This window comes from Varanus komodoensis, unplaced genomic scaffold, assembly GCF_004798865.1.
Source record: "Varanus komodoensis strain SLA01 unplaced genomic scaffold, ASM479886v1 scaffold17, whole genome shotgun sequence".
In the NCBI taxonomy this organism is placed as follows: domain Eukaryota; kingdom Metazoa; phylum Chordata; class Lepidosauria; order Squamata; family Varanidae; genus Varanus; species Varanus komodoensis.
Window position 1 is genome coordinate 9,684,506 of NW_025335505.1, and position 22,045 is coordinate 9,706,550.

The following is a 22,045-nucleotide window of genomic DNA, read 5'->3' on the forward strand; positions in this document are numbered from 1 at the left end:
ATATGATAGGAAAACTACAAATTATCTCATCAGGAAGTTCCCTTTGCAGTCAAGTTTGCAAGAGGAAGAGAAAGGGTAAGGAAGTAATCAAGTTCAGCTTTATTCCTATAAAGTGTGGGACAAGGAACATTACAGGCCAGCATTTCATGAGAAAATAATTTTAAAATTAAAATACTGATGGGATTATATGTATCTGAACACACACATGGTCCATTCTGAAGAGAAGGATGGGGAACAAGTGGCTCTCCAGATGTTGTTCGATTGCAATTTCCTCATTCCCACTATTGGCTAGGGTAGGCCTACTGGGTCTCACATTCCCCATTCCTTCTGTGGATGGCTGAAAGTATAAATTTAGTGCACTTATGGGGATTCCAGGCAGGATTAACTCTGGTGACACAGTTTAGATAAGCAGCTGTAGTGTTAAAGCATCTTATAAAGTTACCACAACCGCCCCCTGCTTTTTTTGTGAACTCTTGTTAGATAGGTGAGGCAGTATTAGACTGATATATTCTATTATATTTTATATAATTCTGGCATTGTTGCCATTTGAACAGAATTGTGCTGCAATCATAATAATTTGATTGGTGCAAAATAATTTAGAGGCTGCTGTTTCATAAATCATTAATACATTGTATGTGCTTTTCGCTGTTGTGAAGAAAGTGTAAAGGTAAAGGTTTCCCCTTGACATGAAGTCCAGTCATGTCTGACTCTAGGGGGCAGTGCTCATCTCCGTTTCCTAGCCAAGGGAGCCAGCGTTTGTCCGCAGACAGTCTCTGTGGCCATGTGACTGGCATGACTAAACACCGACGTGCACGGAACGCTGTTACCTGCCCACCGAAGTGGTACCTTTTTATCTACTTGCATTCGCATGCTTTTGAACTGCAAGGTTGGCAGGAGCTGGGACGGAGCAACGGGAACTCACCCCATTGTGCAGACTCGAACCAGTGACCTTTCGATCAACCAACCCAGCAGCACAGCAATTTAAACCACTGCGCCACCTGCATCCTGGAAGAAAGTATAATGGGACTCTAATTTAGGGAGCATAAGGATCTTTGTTTGGTAGATATGATTGTCTGGTAGATCTGGCCCTGCAATTCCAGTGCATATACAGATGATGTCAATCTGCTTGTCAAGCTGCAATGAAAAGAAGCTTAACTATTTTTGATATTTATCACATTGTTCCATGAACTTCATGGTGGATGCATGTGGAGGGGGAGAGTTTTTCGTTTAAAAAATCCTAAAATTTTCAATAGGCATAGAAATTTGTGGACGTTTGCATTGCTGATTTTTTTAAAAAAAATCCAAATAGAACTTGGGTGGATTTAATTGTCAATGTAAATTAAAAATCAAGCTAGAAAAGCATGCAAGACCGTATCCCATTTGAGGGAAGATGCATACAACTTCTTTTGGAGTGTGGCATTGAAAAGCCACTTCTTAACAATGATCGTAAAACCCATTTAAACATCTTGCTGTAAACTATTATTAAACAATTCAGGAGGTAATGCTTATAAATAAACCAGACAATAGTAGACTCACTTTTTCCTGTAGTCTTTAAAAACATCTACAACATGTCCTTTGAGACTCTCACAGAGGAATGCAATATTTATAGTCTTTATAGAATTTCATGTTATGGTTGAAACTAGAGTTGGCTTCTCTGGTTTCTTTAGCATGGTGCCCCTGTTGATTTCCCTGGTGCCTTCAAACACAGAACTTATGGGAAACATCTGGCACTGTCTTTTTGATCAGTTTGTTTGATTGAACATTTGGCCAGCTGCCCTCCATTCATTTTAACAATGTCACTTACTACTGCACACTGATTAAATGATGCTTGAAGTTGCCTGTAAAAAGAAATGAAAAGTTCAATTTCTGTTTGCTCCTTCTAGGAATCTATAACTATTTGTCCAAAATATGTTATATTTGTTTACTGTTTCCCAACTCCGTTATTAGTCAGTGAATGAGGGAAATGGGAAAGAGGACTTTTAAGCTGAATTTTGCTCCTGTGGAAATTTTGGGGCAATTATGACTTAAAGAAAACACAGTTCTGCTATGCAGAGCTTACTTGATTTAGATCTCTGAGAGCTGCAACTAATAATACTTGTTTCCCATTATCTTTAAGTGATTGTCTAAAATGTAGACTTGTTAGAGCTTCATATTTGCATGCATTGACTATTTCCAAATATTCATTCATATTCACTCATTTGCCCTCTTCACTGTTAAGTTGACAATTCAATACAACCCCAGTGAACACATGTCTCTGTCCATGGATGCAATGGAGTCTGTTGATCATGTACTGCTGTACTTGTATAACAATTGCAGAAAGAAGCTGATTCTCCTTGCATCAAGGAACTCTTGCAACGTGATTCTCTGAAGGTTTCTTTGAGAGGTGACTCATTCTATCACACTGAGAAGTTTCTTTGTGAGTTCATGGCAAATTAAGGGAAAAATATGCTTGCCCCACTTTAAAATGTTTTGTTGAACCTTTCCCCCCTTTTTATGGGTGGGATACAAACTTATATTGACTTGCGACTGTAATAAAATGTAAATAAAATATAGTTCTGATAGAGCTAGGTGTTCTCCATGACCTGCCTTTCTACTTTGTGATTGGTAAACTCTACAGTAGCTTGCCTAGGTTTGCAGTATATTCTGTACCATAACCTCTTTTAGTCAGACAAATATGTTCTGCTAGATATGAGTGCTATTAACATATTGTTACATTAAGATATATAAAGGGCACACTGAAGTTGAATTACTGGGATTACATAGTTGCAAGGATTTTTTTTTCTGTCAGAATATACATAGAATTGCACACTAACAAAGTTTACACATATCTAGAAATTGGATAAATCTCTCTCTCTCTCTCTCTCTCTCTTTCCCCCTCTGTACCAATACATAGGTTAAGAAAATAAAGCTCTTAGCTATGCATTTTGCAGAACTCTATCATAAGTCACAGGGTAAATTCTTAATTCCTGATATAGCTGGTCCTCCTTTTGAAGAAGAAAGGGTAGAAGAAATTATATTTCAAAGGAAACTCATACAAGCTATGAAATGAAAGGTTAACCTGTGGGAAAACAGGAGAAATTAACTCTCAAAGGAAACTTGTAAAATATAGGAAATGTAAACACAAGGGGAAGTTCCTGTATATGGTTTTACATGCTATCTGTTTCAGGGAAAACAGATGTACAGATGTGGTACAAACAAACATCAATTCTGTTTTCAACTCATTCCACTGGGTTTACTTTTGAAGTCAGAAATTAGCTTCCAAATGAAGATCTTTTGTACAACAACCTTGCCTCAAACACGAAGTTTTACATATGAGCAGGGAAAACCTGAACAGCAGCACGATGCCTTCGACTGGTTGCACAACAAACCTTGTGTGTCAAACTTTGGTTTTCAATTTTCTAATATTAAATCTCCCTACTAAAACAGCATAAATGCACTGAAATGTATATGCATGTGTGCGCGCACACACAATTGCAAAGACCGTCATATAGGAAACTCATAAACGTATTAGCTTCTATCTGTCTTCCTGCTGACTCATAAAGGGTATGTCAGATATTATAAATAAAACATGTTCGAAGGCCCACTGCCTATAACAGAAACAATCACATATCATATTTGGAAGTGTTACCATTATCTGCTGAAATCTGACAAACTATTGGAATGTATGCAAAATGGAGCAATATATTCATTTCTTCTTAACTGTTAGATGTTTGTAGAGCTTTACAGATTGTTTTAAATATGTCACAACAGTCCTATTTTTCAGCTATGTGTTCTGGTCTGCATTTTATACCAGTCATGGGCAGTACTGGGGGATGTAGACCTGAATCTTTCATATGGAGCCATGACTATCTGGGAGGCCATCTGCCCCACCACCCTCCAATCTGTGGGCACTTGCTGAAATAAAGGTACAAATACCTTCTCTCCCTCATCCATGTTCCGTTCGTACAAATAGGGGTGTTCTTAGAAGAATGGGTCTTTTACAGGCGTGCACACACACAAACACACAGAGTGGGGGACAAAGAGGGAAAACAGCTTGAAAGCTCATGTAGAGAGGATTTTAACATTTTTGTCCTGTGGGTCTGAACCTTGGAATTTTTCAGTGCCTAATACCACATCTGTTTCCAGTACCAAGCATCACCCTTTCCATAATGCATTTTTTGTATTCATGGTTAGTGTGTGTGTGTGTGTGTGTGTGTGTGTGTGTGTGTGTGTGTAAGAACTGAAGCAAGCTGGAATAAATGCATTATAATGTGAAACAGGATCATGATGGCTCTAAATTATAGTGTCACAAACAATAATTTGGAACTATATGTTGCCCTGTTGTCCAATTTGCATGATCAGATAGCCTTCCATGATTTATCTAAGCCATGATGGGTTGTGGCAAATGCCAGTATGTGCTGGTGGCCACAATGTCATATAAACCCAGCTAGTGGGAGTTGCCTAAGCATTGTGCAACTCTTGCATAACCAACAGACCATGGATTATGTGAGAATGCGTTTAACCCTCACACAACTCCAGCACCCAGGTTCACATGCACTGAATATGAAAGTCTGCCCAGCACATGCCAAAGCCACTGAGTCTCAAATGAGATAAGATGGACCGTTTAGTTCACACAGACCAGATCCTTCTGTGATCCAAGCCAATTCTGATATGTCAGTTCTTTGAAAACAACAAAGCAACTATAGCACAAAACTGCCAGAAAAGTGTTTGGTAATGTTTCTTCTTGGAAGTTTTATTCTCATTTCGATTACAACTATGAAGCCTTTTGGAGAAAGGAATCTGTATCTGACATCCTATATGGCAGGAGGCATACTTAGTGGGCATAGTTCAAGAAAAATATTATGCAAAGGCAGTGATGCTACAGCTTCAAAATATTGTGTTCTTTGATCCTTTTTCAGAAGAAGAAGATGATATCAAATTAATATCTGCATACTACATGTGATGCTGAAAAGCACAGCAGAAGTATTTGTGTGAAGCACTTACGCAAGGGATCAGTCACAATGGCCTGTTATCCTTCATGTGCTATCCTACCCTACATATGGTATTTCATTTGATAATAATCGCACATATAAATCAAAAACAGTTTTATATTGTTCTTATTCATCCATTCCCACATAAACAGGAATGAGCACACCTGTAGGGGAAAAATGCCACTTATCCTGAATATACCAGACATTGAAATGAAAAGTCATTACTTCAAAGTCCCATGGCATCGACAATGCCCACTGAAGTTATTTCAGGAATTTTGTGTTGCTAATAGCACTTTGAATTTTAGACCAACCCTGCCAACTGCAGCTAAGTCTGCGTAGGCTGACAAAATACATTCTTGGCTGTATCCATAGATGGAGAGCTGGATTACACTGCAGTCTTTGTGATGATCTTAGAAGAGTGTTTCTTATCAGATTGATTTTTTTAAATGATTCCCAAAATGAGCCTTGAACATGGGTGAACTAGCTTTGTATTTTTGTGCTTTTTATCTCAAGCCAAGGCAAAACGAAATAAAACAACACAGAGAAAGGGTGTTTCAACCTAATGCTTCAAAAGCAAAAGCAATGCCATCTGCTCAGAAGTAAGCTCCTATGAATTCAGTGGAACATACTTCTAAGCAAGTGCTATGGGACGGCAACCTAAGACTTGCACAGGGGGAGACATTTCAATGTCACACTAAATGTCCAAAGTACAAGTTGGCAACTTCTAGAGATTTGGGGAAGCAGACAAATTATTCCTCAAGAAGCCATCAGGTTCTGTGTTCCACCGCCACTAACATTGCTACTGAATTTGCTGTTGTGGTATAAAAATGCAGTGATTTTTTTCAAGGAAAAAGCACATGGGGAGTGTATGCCTTGCCTGAAGGCAGAATTGTACATGAAAAAGAATTCCTTGCAAAATTTTCCTGTTCTTGGTATGGTTTAATTTTTACTGTTGCCAAAACCCATTCAACAGGATCAGGGAGACCTAAAAATGTCTATAAGTAGTGCACATTGCCCACCCTCACATAAAGTTTTAAAATTATTTTAAATAACTGCTGTAGTAAAACTGGCAGTTGTTTTAGCTAAAGTGTATTTGCTTAAATCTAATATTGTATTTATGGAATACCTATGAAATGCGCTCCCCAGAGAGGACTGCCTGGCGCCGTCGTTATTTGTTTTCCGGCGCCAGGCTTAGACCTATTTATTTAAACAATATTTTAACAATTTTTAATATCATCTATAGGGTTTTAATTTGCAGCCAGGGTGAATCTGGATTTTATGTGCACTATTTGTATTGCATTTATTTATTGTATGTAAGCCGCCCCGAGGCTCATGCAAATGGGACGGCATACAAAAATTCTAAATAAATAAATACATTTGCAGAAATCTGCTACTGTGACAGGACCCTCTTCTTCCCACAATCCTCCCACTCTGCAGCCGTCTGTACCACTGGAAATCTGAAGGCTTCCCCAGTCCTCCAGGCAAGATTTTGAGCATATGGAGCAAGGAAAGAAAAATCCCTCCCTCCTGGTCCTGCCGATATAACTGAACAACAGGATACAACTTATTGTTTATAGATTAATTTATAAGAGCTCACCTCTTCTAACAACATATTTTCCAGTTTGTTCATAAAGTGGCATAAGAAATTATATAAAATAATTTTCTACAGGATTTTCTACAGGATTACATTTATTTGTCCTTTTGGAATCTGTTAAATTAGTAGATATTTAAACACTACTAATGCTATCTTGAAAAGGAATACTTAGTGTTGTACCTAGGTTGGGACTGGTGATCAGCATTTCCTTCCTCAAGCTCTAACTTGACCCAGTCCAGAAGCAAGCATTTCTTTTTGGTTCTGCTCTGTTTTGTAGCCCTTTGTTTAATTACTCTTGTTGGCGTTTAGTGTATTTAAGACTAGAATTTCTGTCTAAGATATGCTCAAGGTTTGTACAACAGAAAAGTATTCGTCTATAAACAAAGGAAATGGTGTTTGCCAAATTTGTTTGCATGTATCTTTATAACCTCAGTTTTTAGCAGTGCTAGCAACAGTGTGGCATAAATATTAGGGGTGGCACCAATTTAAAAAGACCACGGAAAACACGGTCATATTTTTGGGCACAAAAACACATTTCTTTGGGCTTAATGTATAAAACATGTAAGTACTACCAACTGAAAACATGAAAGCAGGGTGCAACCCAGCAAAAGTTTACCATCTTTATACCCCATCAATTTCAACTGGCCATAATCAATGGGGCCCAAAAGTACCTATTTTGCAGTTGCAGTGCTTAACTCTTGAAACAAAGCTGGCCTAAAGCAACATGTGACTAGACGACTGCAAACCGAAGATGTTGAATGTAGTGATGCTCATGCCTAAAGAAGTTCATTGCTGTTAAGAGAAGTCCAACTTCATAATGAAAGACTCTGAGATTAGCTGGATTAATTTTGAAGAAGGAACATGGGTGCATATTTTCACGTGACATGATGGGGATTATGCAAAATTTAATCTTTGGATTACATCTGAAAATAGTATCCAACAAAACATAGGTCAACATGATTTAAAATCAGTAAAAGATAGTTGATCTTGCATTGAGATTATGGTGGGCTTCTTCCAGTTGGAAGAAAGTGTTAGTGGTCTAATGTAGGCAGGTATTTCTAACATCTTTGCTAACAGAGCTCTAATAATAGATCTCTTAGACTAAACTTGTAAACGTTGTGAACCACCAAAAATACCTTTTGGCTATTGGGCAGAATGGAAATAAATGGATAAATATTCTCAAATATTTGTGCCATAATTGATTTAGCATTTGAACAATCGGCTCAGTGTTTATTTTTTTAGAAACACACTGCGCAAAGCTGTACAATGAATAATCATTTTAGGATCTGTTGCAAAACATCAACTGTAGCATATCTACAGTGCTTGTATTCCAAATTTGCAATGCCTGTCAATGGTATGGCAGTAGCCTGATCACTTTTGCACTTAACAAAATATGCTCATTCCATCAACACCTTACGTCAAGGTAACTCATTTTGTAGCACGTCCTACACAGGTAGAATCAATGCGCAGAAAGGAAATAGAAATTACAATGGCAGACTCTGCTCCATCCTCCACAGCTGAATCATTTATAAATGCCACATAATTGTTATATGAAGGAAGTCTCTTCACATAGGGCTGGTTCATGCACTGCAGGAAGCTGCACTGGAAATAATCCATGGGGGGGGTGATTGTTCACTTACTAACCAATACTACGCTTGACACTCAGTCAGGATTTCTGTGGCTTGTTATCGCTTTCACTTTGCACATAGTGAATGCATTTGTTTGACACTTGAGGATGTTTGGACTTGTTTAGTGTTTGTTTTTTTACCATTTGAACATTTTGTGCAAATTTGACTTGAAAATGAAAATACTTTCAGGAAGATTTGTACACATTTGCTAAAGTGAAGGGACTTCTCAAGTTGGCTTGTGTGTAATTAACAACAAAGAACATGTTCTGGGTTCAGCCACCCCACCCTGAAATAAACAAGGCTGACAATGCACCGTGGGTTGTCATATCATGTGAATCAGGTCAATTTCTGAACTTGAACAATTCCAGGGCACAAAGCTTGCAAGCATCACATATCAATAACCAGTGTGGAGTAATGTTAGAGCGTTGGACTGGGATTCAGAAGATCCAGGTTCTATTCTTCACTAATCCATTAAGCTAACGATGTGACTTTGAGCCAGTCACTGGCTCCACTTAACCACAGGGCTGTTGTGAGGATAAAATAGAGAGAAGACTTGTGTGGGCCACCTTGGGTTCCATGCAGCAAAAAAGATGGGATAAATATATAATAAATGCATATGACTTGTATTCGTGGACAGAAGGCTTTTTACAAAAGAGCCAATATATCTGTTGGAATTGGAACAAGACCAGGGTGCAAAATCCTACTCTCCAGGCTCTGTGTTGATTGCTCCCCAATTGTAGTTATCTGCTGAGGCCTATTATAACTCCGTATTAAATTATCCAGCATTAACCTAGCAATGATCAAAGTACTGTTCACAGGAATTCATTAAGAGATCCATATTCATCTAGATTGCTCTTTTTCTTTGCCTTTCTTTAACTAATACAACGTGCATGCAGTGCTTAGGAACTAGCGCCAAATCTGTTTTGTTTTTATAAATGGATTTTTTTAAAAAATGTCAAGCTTGGACACAAAATCCCAAATAAAGCAACTCAGAAACATGGCTCTTCTTTCCATTTTCTGATTGCATCATTGGAACCACTGGCTAATAAAGGGATTTCAGAAAGAACCAAACATTTCTCACCATGCTTTGCCTCTGAATTCCAGTACCTCTATATGCTTGATTAGATGAAATCAGATACCATGAACTAACACTAGGATCAGCTATACAAGTGAATAGGAATAATCACAAAACATTTATCATTACAAGAATTATTTTAAAGAAGGCAAAAACAGATGCAAAATAAGATATGAATTTTGTTTGATGTCTCATCAAACTGCATGGTGAGAGAGCTGCTCTTTACTTTCTTGAATCAAAGGCATAGACAGGTGAAGAAGAACTGTTTTGCCACTCATTAGCACACCATTCCTCAGGATCCTTAGGACAAGCTGTGGACCTCATAGAAGTAAATAATATGGTACCTGAAGTCCAGCCTTGTCAACCACTAGAAAGTCTTCTAGCCACTCAGCCACACCAACTGTACCGCCTACTGCAGGGATGAGCTGAGGCCAGAAATATCCATAATAGTCCAATTGCAACTACTCATCAAAATTTATTTGTATGTTACTTTTCCACAAAATAACGCCCAAAGAAGCTCACAAAGTAACAAATGGACAAAAGCAAATATAATTTATAAGGTGTAAGTCAAAATAACTATTTCCAGCAGATGCAATAGAAACCATTACAAATTCATATTGTTGGTGGATTAAAACATACGAGAAATATCAAGATGTCTTCATCTTGATCTTCAAGACAATAGTATAACTAAATTAAACGAATTTAACATCAGAACACTAAACAGGCAATGGGAAAGGCCCAGTACAAAAATATTAACAAAATATAAATAGAACACTCTTTCACATGAGGGATTTCCACAATTATCGTACAAGCACATGTTGGCAGTCACACCTTTCACTAGAGACAACCTTCCAGCTTTCACCTGTGTCTCTTTTCATAGTTCCTTTCACATCTCAGCCTTTTAAAAGTCTCACATGTGTGTGAAATGTTAACGTTACTCAGTCTTTCCAACAAGCAGCCCCCTCAGCACCGGTCTTCAGGCAGCAGGCTTCATCAAGCTCCAAGGCTGTTGGGTGGGATGAGGAAGACGGAATGTTCAGCCCCTCGATTTTAATCCCTCTTCACCAAACATGCCTTGGTAATCAAAGCTACTACAATCGTTTCTCTCATTTTTTCCACTTGCTAAACTATTTTGGGAAGGAAGGGATGGCTAGCCCCTAAAGATGGCTGCTCCCTCCTGGGAACCAGATCTTGGGATTTGTCTACTCAGCTAAATCAAAGGAATGTTCCAGTTTGATAGGCTACCTTAGAAATGTCCTTTGGAAAGAAAAATATATAAATATATAGCCAAGGAACAGCCCAGAACCGCTTCAGGAAGCCTGCTTCACAGTTTGATAATCAGGCTCATGGGATGGCTGGAAAATCTTGTCCACACTTTTACAATGATTGATTTAATGCTGTCACTGCAATTATGCAAGTGTGTTGCCAGCAATTCCCTCTGAAACGTGATGTCTTATCATTTCTGTTAGATTTTTCTACTTTGATCATCCTGTTTGGTACACTTCCTCTAAGCTCTGCTCAGCAACTTTTTCCTCAAAAAGCTGAGGAAACACTGGCTTATCATTTTCTAACTTTCCTCTGTCTAGATAAAATATTTGTTTCACTGACTTGTTGCGCAGGGCAGCATACATCATACTGTGATATTAAACAGAATATTCCTGGTTAAAAATGCACTTTCAGATAATTACATGAATGCATGGAGAAAGCATAATGTTAGCATTTTCCCATAATCACAGGTTGATTTAAAATAGCTATTGGAAGCCTGTGGTGTAATGGTCCAGATTAGACCTGAATTGGTGGGTTTTTATACTTTGCAAGCCTAACTGCACAGTTCTTGATTGGAGGGTGGTTTTGGAATAAAGAAGCGGTAGGAGGAAAGTGTACTTAAACATCCCCCCACCAACCATTTCCTATTCTGAATCCACCCTCAACTGTTTTTACCTTTAGCCCCAGGGCTGACAATGTAGTTGTCAATCATGCAAATGATAAGCATGCATTTAGGACCCTGAGAAAGGGAAGGAAGGACACATTTGGAATGGAGAAGCCATGGACAGGAACAGCACAACTTCTGCACAGCAAATGAGGTTAACATCCAGATGGCATGTGCACATTTTAGTTCAAACTCTACTTTTGGCAGAGCCTTTTCTTGAATATTTTTCATATTTAGGTCAGGCAAGTTTCATTGGTGCATGGATCTGGGCCCTTCACTTTCCTCCCACATCTATAGTTTGCCTGCTCTGTCTTCTTGGTATGACAGTCTTTTGCCATTACTCATCAAGTCTTCCAGCTACAATATCAGATAATGGGTTATCACAGCATCCAAGGATTGCAACTGGACTTTTCATGTATGTTTCTAGGTCTAAATAAAGTGTGCTTAAAATGTTCAGTTATTGTTGAAGAAATTGAAGTGGACTGTCTTCAAAACAATGGCAGCACTGTGAAAAATTCTTAGGAATTATGTCTCTGAATGGGCTGGTTGTGTGCCGATGGGTTGGTTGCATGGCTGTAATTATGAGAAGGGATGCAATTGTCTTCCCAACTTTAGGAGTGATAAGAATATAAATTAACTCCTTGCATCCTATTTTATTTAATATATTTATATAAAACTGTTCTTTCAAGTAGCTTAGCAGAGTGAGAAACGAAATAAGTATCTCTATTTGTTAAGTGCATCTTGTTGATATGGTGAGTTGAACATATGATTAGTTTAAAATAATATAATTATTTACAGCTAATAATGCTTCATGTGCCATACTTGTATGCATTCTGGAGCAATTAATCCCTCAGTTAATGATAATTAGAGCAGTTAGAAGTAATTTAGCAGAAGTCATAGAAATACAAAATGGAAAGTAAGACGCACACAGCCAGTGGGAGGAAAGTAACAGCCTGTAAGGCACAATGAATAAATTGCAGCGTGAATTATCATTTATGCCATGCTAACTGGGCATGAGAGTTGTAGTCTTCCATATCTGAGAGTGCCATGTGGTAGAAGTCTAATTTATGCAGAACTAACATTGTTGCAAGACAAAGGTCATGAACAAATAGTTTCAAACGTTTTCAGAAGAAGAAACTAATGAGAAACAATGTGCAAACAAGAAAGGAGTGTTATCTGATCACACAAGGAGCTGTATTTCAAAACTTACAATGGCTAGTAATACAATTTTTCAGAGGGAGACCTCTAGAGCAAATGTTACAAATGTATCAGATAATTAATAGCAATTTGATTATTCCTTGACTTGATATGCTTCTGAAATTCTTAGTAGTAAAGACTATGTCATTCAAATGTTAGAAGAGATTGTATCTGCAAATGGTTGAATCTGTTAATGAAAAGTTACAGGGTCTATCAGCTGTGATGGACATCATGATAGAGCCAGTTAAACTTGGTGTTTCTAACAACAGAGGTTGTTGAAAAATACCAGGAAGCACCAGGAAAGATGCAGAAATCTGAATGCTACTTTTTACTGAGTAGGAAGAAAGAGAAAATGATCAGAAGTGGAGGTTGTTCGGTTTATTTTTAAGATCTCCAATAACAGGGTTGTCTATAAAGATGGTTGTTATGCTTCTGGAAGCAAAAGCTAACTAGCAAAGTGAATATGCTTAGACTTTTGAATAATGAATAATATGCTTAGAACTTTTATGCCCTTTATCATTCAATGAATGATAAAAAAATGAAACATTGGGATTCTGAATTACTACAACTGTTGTAAATATTTCTTGTTTAAAGTTATAAGTAGTGGTGTTTGAAGGAGGTAGGATAGGCTCATCACCTCTAAAATATACTTGTTGAATATGTCAACAGGAACTCTCAGATAGATATTTTTCAGTTGTGGTTGACCTGATCAAATATTTTTACTGACACCTCACAGGAGAATTGCAGCTGAAGTCTGAACAATTGAAATATGGGACTGAAGCTCAGGAGTTTCAGGTCCTAGTCCCCATTCGGCCTTTCCCTAATCTCATCACAAATCTGGCCCCAAATACTTCAGCCTTGTTCAGAATGACAGGGAGAAGCCGCAGTAGTCAAGCACCCCTCTCTTGTGCCAGGATCTATATAAGGCCATCAGGAACTGAGAAAGCTGTAGCCATTCCAATGTATCTATGATCAACTGAACTTGGCAAGTGAAAATCTAGCATCTGAATTTGCTGTTGATAAACTCCTTCCTCAACTACTTTCTTTTTGCAGCCTATGCTTTAGATTGCTTTAGATCGCAAGCCAGGCAGCAACTGCCTTAAAAAATGTTTGCAAGGTGCCTTGGAAGTCTTTTTGGGTAAAGAGCAGTATAACATGCTATAACTAAATGGATTAGTTCATCTGTTCTCCATCACAGCAATTCCTACATCTTCCACTTTCCACTACTCTTACCTTTACACTACAAAAGCCCTCAGGGCAGCTTACAACTAAACATAAATCAAAGTAAAATATCCATAGTGCAGCAAACTCAGAACAGATAAAAACACTAAACACAGAAAGATTAATGCCATTAAGAACTTGAGAAGACAGGATGGACTTGGTCTGTTGCCTAGAATAATAGCTGTAATGATGCTAGACAAGCAAGCTTCAAGGGAGGGTTCATAACCAGATACTGGCACCAAAAACACTCAAAGGAGAGTTGACAACTCTTAAATGAAAATGTGTTACCTGAATTGAGCCCAAGAGCAGAACCAAATAATGGAACCCAGGACAGGGCAGGAAGTGAAGGCTGAGCAGGCTGAAGTGGCTTTGCTTTCTGTTTTTGTGTAGTCTAAACAAATAGCTGAGAGAAAAATAAGTTAGGGCAACTGGAGAGAGAGAGAGATCCTTTCAAATGACCATAATATTTTGTTACTAATTAGCTGCCAACCCTATTTTACAATAACAATGAGACAAAACCAATTCAATCTTAAATAATTCCTTGTAGTTATTTCTTTTTCCAGGATTGTACTGCCTTTCTGATGCACCCCTGGACATTTCCACTTGCTTTTATTTATGTTTTAAAAGAAGATCTTGCTTTGGACCATTCAGAATCAACAGTACATCCTCCAAACAGAAAGACAGGCGTGTGTGAGGGGTAGTTGAAGTTTCCATCTTCCCATATGGAGGGAGCAAGCAGTCTGGTCTGGGTGGGTGCACCTTTCACTGCTTCCTGGCATTGTTCAGAGAACCATTCAGTCCTGTGAGTCCTAACCTAAAGCCTGAAATAGGCCACCCAGATAGAGCTTTGTTATTGCAGAAAGAAGTACGACACAGAAAAATCAGTGAAAACTTATTTTTTCAACACATTTTGATTCTTGTTTCTTCAATTGGCTAGAATTCACTGATGGCAAGGGCAGAAATCAAACACCTCTGGTTTTGTGGAAAGCCAGCAGTAAAATCTTAAATTTGTATTTACAAAAAGATTATGGGTGTCCAATGAAAACAAAAATCTTATCAATGTCATACCAAATATATTCTGCATTCTGGCCCACCTAATTACATTACAGTCTTCAGTATTTACATGTATATCACTATGCATGCTTGTTTTTCCTTTTTCCTTTCCTCATAATGCAATGCTAGAACTATGATTGGGAGAGTAAAATATTCACTACTGAAATTAGTTCGGGGACCAGTTTTCCAAAGAAGCAAATTAATTTGTCAAGGTAATCTCTGAATGCAATTTCATTTTACTTATGGTAAAGATTGTCATTTCTTTAAGAATAGGGAATTTAGCAGCTCTTTCACAATATACAGTAACACTTCTGAAGACATATTACATCTTAAAGCAGTACTTTTTAAATCCCACAATATTATGCAATCTTTCTTCATTTTTCCCATGCTTTGTGAACATTATTTCCTTGCATGGTTGGTTTTATGTTTGAACAGACTTGGGGTTAAGCACAAACTTGGGGTTAAGCACAAATAACAGCAGCATATTTTCCTACTTAGAATCTGTAATTCAGTTTGCTTCTCTCGTCAAAGTTTTCCAGTAAAGTAAAAAACAGGGGAACCTACAAAATAGCAACATAATTAATTATAAACATGAAAGTTTAAACCCAATATTAGTCCTACCTAGAGACTGATTAAAATGAATGGGACGAAGTTAGTCATGACTAACGCGAGTCCCATTTATTTCAATTGGTCTACTTTAAGCAGAATTTATGTTGGATTTTACCCAAATTATTCAGTCAATCCAGCTGTTTCTTAATAATATATATTAAAGACTTACTATATAACAATAGTCTGTTCTGAAAGTATTCTTCATTATTGTTCTGGCTTTCATTACATCTCTGTTTCTCTCCAATAGTGTCAGAATGATGTCACATTGCTGTGATGACAGGCATGCCTGATAAATAGTACTAGCTCTAATATATCCCAGAGTTAGGTAAAACCTTTCCATCAATAAATCTCTGATGATGGACCACTGAGTCTAATGTTAATGCAAACAATTATAGGAAGATACACATACAAGGTTTTGTTCATAACTAAGTCTTTGCATTATGTATCAAAAAGACAGTATTTAAATTAGCTGGATTATACAATTACAATGCCAGTGATGGTAGAATCAGAGATCACCCACATGGGAGAAGAAAGTCAGATAGCCTCAGATACCAGGGAAACCTGAGGAAACTGGTTGAAGATGGGGGAATGCACATAACTAATCCCAGGGTGAGAAGAAGAACAAGGCAGATCAACTAAGAAATGTCAAGTATTCTAAGCAGTTGGCTCTGAACCAACAAAATCCGCCTTAAAGGTGTTAGTAATTTGAGTTTGGAAGGGAGGAGAGGGCCTTAGTCATCAAATTCATACCATGAAACCACACTCCCTTAATGAGCTAAGCAGGGAGACTTCTACCTAGATTTGTTTCTTTTGTTATCGGTGTCTACAATAGACTTCACATGTACATTCCAGACAGCTTTACTAGTTTGCATTATCACAATAAAGGTCTTACTTAGAAGATCCTTGTCTGTGTCTGCCCTAAGAAGAAAAGAGACAGGATAGCCTAACATGTAGTTTAGCACTGAGCTCCATATAAACAATGCGAGGGGACCAAATCATACCAGGAGATGGACTTTATATAACAAATTACTGGTTATGGAAAATAGTGGAACTCCATTTGTTTCGTCACTTTAATTGGGATTAGTGCTACAAACTGAATAGATCCAAGGCTCAGGACAAAAAACCCCAAAAAACCAAAAAGCACAATTTTACAAATACTAATGTACATAAGCTCTGAAGTACGTTTGGCTATCCATTTTAAAGAACCGTCTCCTAAGGGCACCCATATGTATAAAAAGGGTTGGATAGAAAGATGCAGAGTAGGAGGGACCGATAGCAGGAAAGAAAACGTAGTCCTCATCAACCATTCAGTTGTGTCCGACCCTTGGCCAATCTATGAATCATTGCTCTCCATGCCCCTCTGTCTCGCACTGCTTCCTTCAAGACCACCATGTCCATCTCAGTGTCTTTCTTCATGGTGTCCAGCAACGGGTGCTGGGGTAGACGCTTCTTTTTGCACTGATCACTCCCAGCATGATGACTTTTCAAGTGAGCCAGTTCACATGTGGACAAGAACTCCTCTTATCAAGAAGCATCGTATGTGACACTTGGGAGTGAGAAAGACAGTTGCAGTTAGCATGTTTTCTGAAGGTCTGCAGATTGGGAATCAGAGGAGGAGGGGGAAGAGCTGGAGGGGCCTCAGAATGCAGGTTGATTCCAGACGCTGAGATGAGAGAAGTGGAAATGCTTATTTCAATGCCAGAATCAGCAGGTGTGTAGAATAACCTCTGAGAATAACTAAGATGCATAGCTAGCGAGATGGGGCTTGAAACAGGGAAACTCCTCAAAGACAGACAAGGTGGGTATGGCTCTTGAGTGACCCCATGAAGTGACTTCAGCAAAGGAGGGCAGCCCAATTAGAGGATCAGTGTACAGAGAAGAGATGTGGTCCTTTCCCAAAAAAAAAACCCTCCTGAAAGGATGGGACCTTATGAATACTCATAAGGAGAATTTCTAGAAGTAAATACTAGATTGGGTTCAAAAAACTGCTCTGCGCATACTCAGAGATCCTTTCTGGGAGTTTGTGCTTCTGGAATATGCTTTGGTTGATAATCAACATTTTGGAAGAAAGGTCCATGGCTTTGAATGTGTGAAAGAAGGAACCCTGTCTCATGACAGTAACGAAGATAAGTGGAGATCCTGTATACCTTTATTTAGGAAGCAGATGTGGAGGCAGATGCCCCGCTAAAAAATGTGGGATTCCAGCCCTCCTGGGACTGCTGATGGTCTGTGTAAGGGAATGCCCTTACTCAATCACTTCCTTCAGTCCTGTGCTAACACTATCTGTTCCAGTTATAGATGACAAGATGCATTGTCGCTTCTTGTATATGCATGACTAAACTGTTACTCCTGACATGTATACACAAATCAGGTCTCAACTAATCTAAACATGATTGTAGGCTTCTTCCCATAAACAACATCACAGCTGATTGGGTAGTGGTCACATGTGCAGCACTGTGATATGCCAGTATGAAGCATGCCAGTTTTTGTCATAAATATCTGCTTTCACCTGCCATCTGTTTCAGGATTCATTTCAAAGTCTGCACAAATCTTTCCATCAGTCTTCTGGTGGCTGGATCGTATGGTGCAGAGGTGATACATCAAATGTCATTCAGTATTCCTGTAAGTAAAACTGTGAGGCATTATAATTTACTACTTGTCTGGTAATCTTTCCTGGGCAAATATGATCCAAAGAATTTCAGTGATATGCAAGAGATAATAGATTTCTTGGCTATTTCAAATGGGCAAATACTGCTATGAGAAGGAGGTTTTAACAGGTTGGGTGGTTCTTATTTCTTGTATTTTAAATTAGTTTTTAAATTGATTTCTATTCTTTGAAGTGCTACATAAATATTTAATATGTACCCTTTTATCACTATGTGTACAGTGTACACTTTAGAAACAACAGTCGGCCAGAAAAGGATTTTTTCTCTGGTTAATATCAGGGACTTGGCTCATGAGCAAGTTATCCCTTGCTTCATACAGCAGCTGTTCCTGATTCTTTTCTAGCGTTTCTTTGGAGTTCTGCTGCATCTCTAGCTTCTCTTCCCCCATCTACTGCCAATTTCAACAGCATATTTCTTCTGTCCTCTTCAGTGTGCATCTTGCATTCACTTTACCTCTTAATGCACAGTTAAGAGCCTTTCTTGAAGTCACCATGTTCTGAAAACTTTTTCAACACTGCTGCAAATTGATCTCCAAGCTAGCATCTTTTGTGAAAGTTGAACCTTTCTGCCCTCAGCTTGACCAAGGCTTGTCTCCCCTACTCTTGTGCTTTCCCATGGGCATCTCATTTTATTTGGTTTGTGGCATGCATCGCCTTTGTTCCCCAAACTGGATCTGGCCTAATGTCTATCTTGCTCCAATTGGAGGCAGTCGTGGCAGTGAAATAACAAAAACCAGCAATGGAAGAGCACCATGCCAATATTTTGCTGTAGGGAAAGCAATATCACTGAGAAGGACTGGACACTTGTGCTCCCCAGGTATAATTTCATCCCTGTCAACCAGTGGTCAATTGTATCCATAGCACTCTAGCCAGTTTAGGAAGGACAGAAGGAGGAAGACCATAGTGGTGGTGCCAGGAGCCACAGGAAGGCCCACCTTTATTTCTAGGAATAACTTCGTCCATCTGATTGTCTCCCAGGATGCTGCCAGCAGGTTCTCCCAGCAAACGCTGGCAGATTCTCGGATGCAGGAAGACTAACAGGAGCTGACTCCATTGCCTCTTCCCAACACATTTTCCTGTAGGTTTCCCCAGGCTGTTCCAGGTAAACAGGGGCCCAGGCTTTCTCAGGGCAGACTGGAGGCTGACTACCGACTAACATAAAAAGAATTCCTTCTAGTTCTCTGTTGGCTGCCACTAATTAAAGTTCTCTGTGGTCAACAAGGGCCTTCATTTCTCATTCTCACAAAACTTCATATTACTTTAAACATCACCTTTTGTATATTATTATTACCACTTGCAGAGGTTGAACCCCAAACCAGATAACTATAGTAGTTTTGCCTTGTTACATGAGAGATTTCCCCAAAGCATGATTGTAAATGTTTGGTTTTATAAAGGTACTTCCTCAGTGCATGTTGTGCATTTTGTGCATTCTCAACTTCTATGTATTGTGTGCTAGTTTTGTGGCAGGACAATGTTAATGCGGCCTTCCTCAGTGCAGGATGGGGCACTATCCCCCGCCTCCGTTTTTTAAAGTTAATGGCAAATGACATCTAGCCTTCTAGTGCGAGAAAAAAAACAAATCATTTCTGTCTGTTAGTTCCACTCTCACAAGAAGGGCTTTTATGAATCTCCAGGGCTACTAGCAGCTGATTGAGCTTTTATTTCTTTTCTGAGGAAGTGCATAGAAGGTTTTAAGTCCTGACACAAACAGGAAAACACAGTCCAAGCATTTATCCTGAAGGCATGAAGTCTTTAAATAGTCACTGTGCAGAAATATTCTGTTTCCCTCAAGTACCAGGCAATTCTTTATTCTTCTGGACCTTGCAATTTAGAAGAGTACAGCTTTATCCTGTCTCAACGCATGTTGAAAACTTTCAGAATAGATCTATTTGGTTGGGGGGAAATCTATTGCCACCGAGTGTTGACAAAGCCGGTTCTTTTTCACTCTTGTCTGTAGGATATACTCATTGAGACTCCAAACCACTAAAGGTAAGGTTTGCAGACTTGTGTTTAATCATAATTTCCTTCTTGCTTTAATTGAGAGAGAGAGAAAGAGAGACCGGATGAGATTGTTACCAGCAAAGATAATATTAGTAGAATTTTCCATCATGAAGGAGGGACAAAACAGCAGAATTACCAACTGTAGGAAAAATATTTGGAAATAGTGATATACTAACATGACTGTAAATTGAGTAACTGTGTCTTGTTTTTCTAAAATCTGGAATCATTATAAACCAACAGCACAAGTCGAGTGGATGATGGTAAATCCCAGAAATTTGTAGAGCTTCAACATTATGTGTAGTTTGTGCAACTTATTATATGCTGCATATCAATAAGATTTTACAATTAAAAGAAAAGCAGGAAGTTTGCAGAGTGGTCTGAGAAACTGACAGTGTATCAACAATGTGAGTGTCTCATTCTTCCAGATTGCCATGAAATAGATGTTTTACTTTGAGGAAAGTATGTTCCAGTGGGACTTATTAATATTATTGTTTCATTATTTTGCTAGTTTAATTGCTCATTCTTTTAGTTGTTCTTATTGTCACTGCTGATGATTATGATGATAATGATGATTAGCTTTTCTGTGGGCATTTTCCAATTTATCCAATGTAATTAAGAATGTACAGAGAAATGCAGTCCTAATGTAACAGCACCTATGTGATTTTTACTAATATTGCTGTTGGTTATTAACAATAGCAAACAAAACCAACCACTCTTCAAAGACAAGCCTCACCATTTTAATGAATGAACACAAATCTTAACAAATACCGCTATGATTTGTAATTCATTACTCAGGCACTACTCAAACCTGCAAATTTCAAATGTCAAAATATGAGCAATTGCTTTCAAAGTCCCGAATGCTAGGTATTTGGCTTTTATTCAGTAGGAGACCTAGGAGCTGTTCAATTAAATAGCAAAAAGTGAAACAATACCAGTTTGAAAAAAATAATTCAAATACTTTTGGATAACAGTTGAAACCTGTTCATCTGGGAATGCACTGAATTAGCCACCCGTGCAAGCGAATTGCTTTCTGCACGAGGTCTGGGAATTCTTAAGCTTTGGGAAATGAAACACAGTTGATTTGGCTAGTGCTGGGGTCACTACGATATACTTGGCAACAGTGTGCCCACAGACACCTTTCTTGGACCCTTCCATGTTCCCTAACCCAACTCATTTTAAGTTTAAGAACAACAACAATAAAAAATCAAATCAAAAACCTTGGGAGGTTGCAGAGCAAAGTTTTGCCCTGCAGCGTGATTTCTATTTGGGTTCAAAAGAGTGGTATATTGTTTTGTAATTCAGCCCCCACCTCTGCCTTGTGCAGACATTCTTGAGCGAGTTACTTTACTCTTGCCAGCTTGTCCCGAATTAGAATCTTGGGTCTGGCAGCCATTTTTCAGGAGCACCCCACCTACCATCTCTTCGAAATGTACCCATTGATCTCGAAAAGCTAGTGGCTTTTTTTGGATTATGTTGATAGCATTATTTTGGTCTGTAAGTTGCCTTTACTATTGTAAAAGTGCTTGATTATTTTATCATTAGAATGTTACCTTCCTCTGTGATCTGTGATTTCAGTGACCTTAAGCACATCTTGTTATGGCTTATGTCAGGGTTCAGAATTGCTTTGGCTGAGCTTTGGCCAGATGACATGAGTGGGGATGACATAAGTGGACATGAGCCTGCCCACCGATTTGATCTCCCTACTCACGGTGTTCCTCTATCTCTCTCCATGCTGAACAAGGCAGGGAGATTCCATGCCTCCTTCAAGCGAGGACAAAAGAACTTGAAGAGCAGATACCCCTTATGGTACTGGCTGGGTCTCCAGCTTTGCGTAGTTTCCTTCTGGAAAGAGGACAGCCCAAGAAACTCCAAACTCAGCTGAGCTATTTGGGCCATGCTGAATAAAGTGACTGCCAAGCGACAGCCACCTGCATCTCTGCATGATCTGAGTTCAAATATAGCAGTGGGATTCTCTTGCTGGCACACCTGCAGGTAGGGGAATCCCTGCTGTTATCTTTGATTTCAGATTTGATCCTGCCAAGTTGGGCAGCCCAATGGGTCAGATTACGCCTGCGGTTCAGGGCTATGCACCCCTGGGGTAT

The 22,045-nt window shown here is 38.8% G+C and overlaps 1 protein-coding gene across 2 annotated transcripts in view; it reads left to right on the forward strand.

Annotated features, from left to right (window-relative positions):
* Positions 1-22,045, forward strand: part of ARHGAP28 (Rho GTPase activating protein 28) — a 69,230-nt gene that overhangs the window by 8,312 nt on the left and 38,873 nt on the right. The window contains exon 1 of one of the 2 annotated variants that reach the window (XM_044426316.1): positions 16,578-17,899. The exons of the other annotated variant lie outside the window; for it this stretch is intronic. The gene's annotated coding sequence lies outside the window, so the exon portion shown is untranslated. Of the gene's footprint in view, positions 1-16,577; positions 17,900-22,045 lie in introns of those variants that run through there. 2 annotated transcript variants of the gene reach the window in all.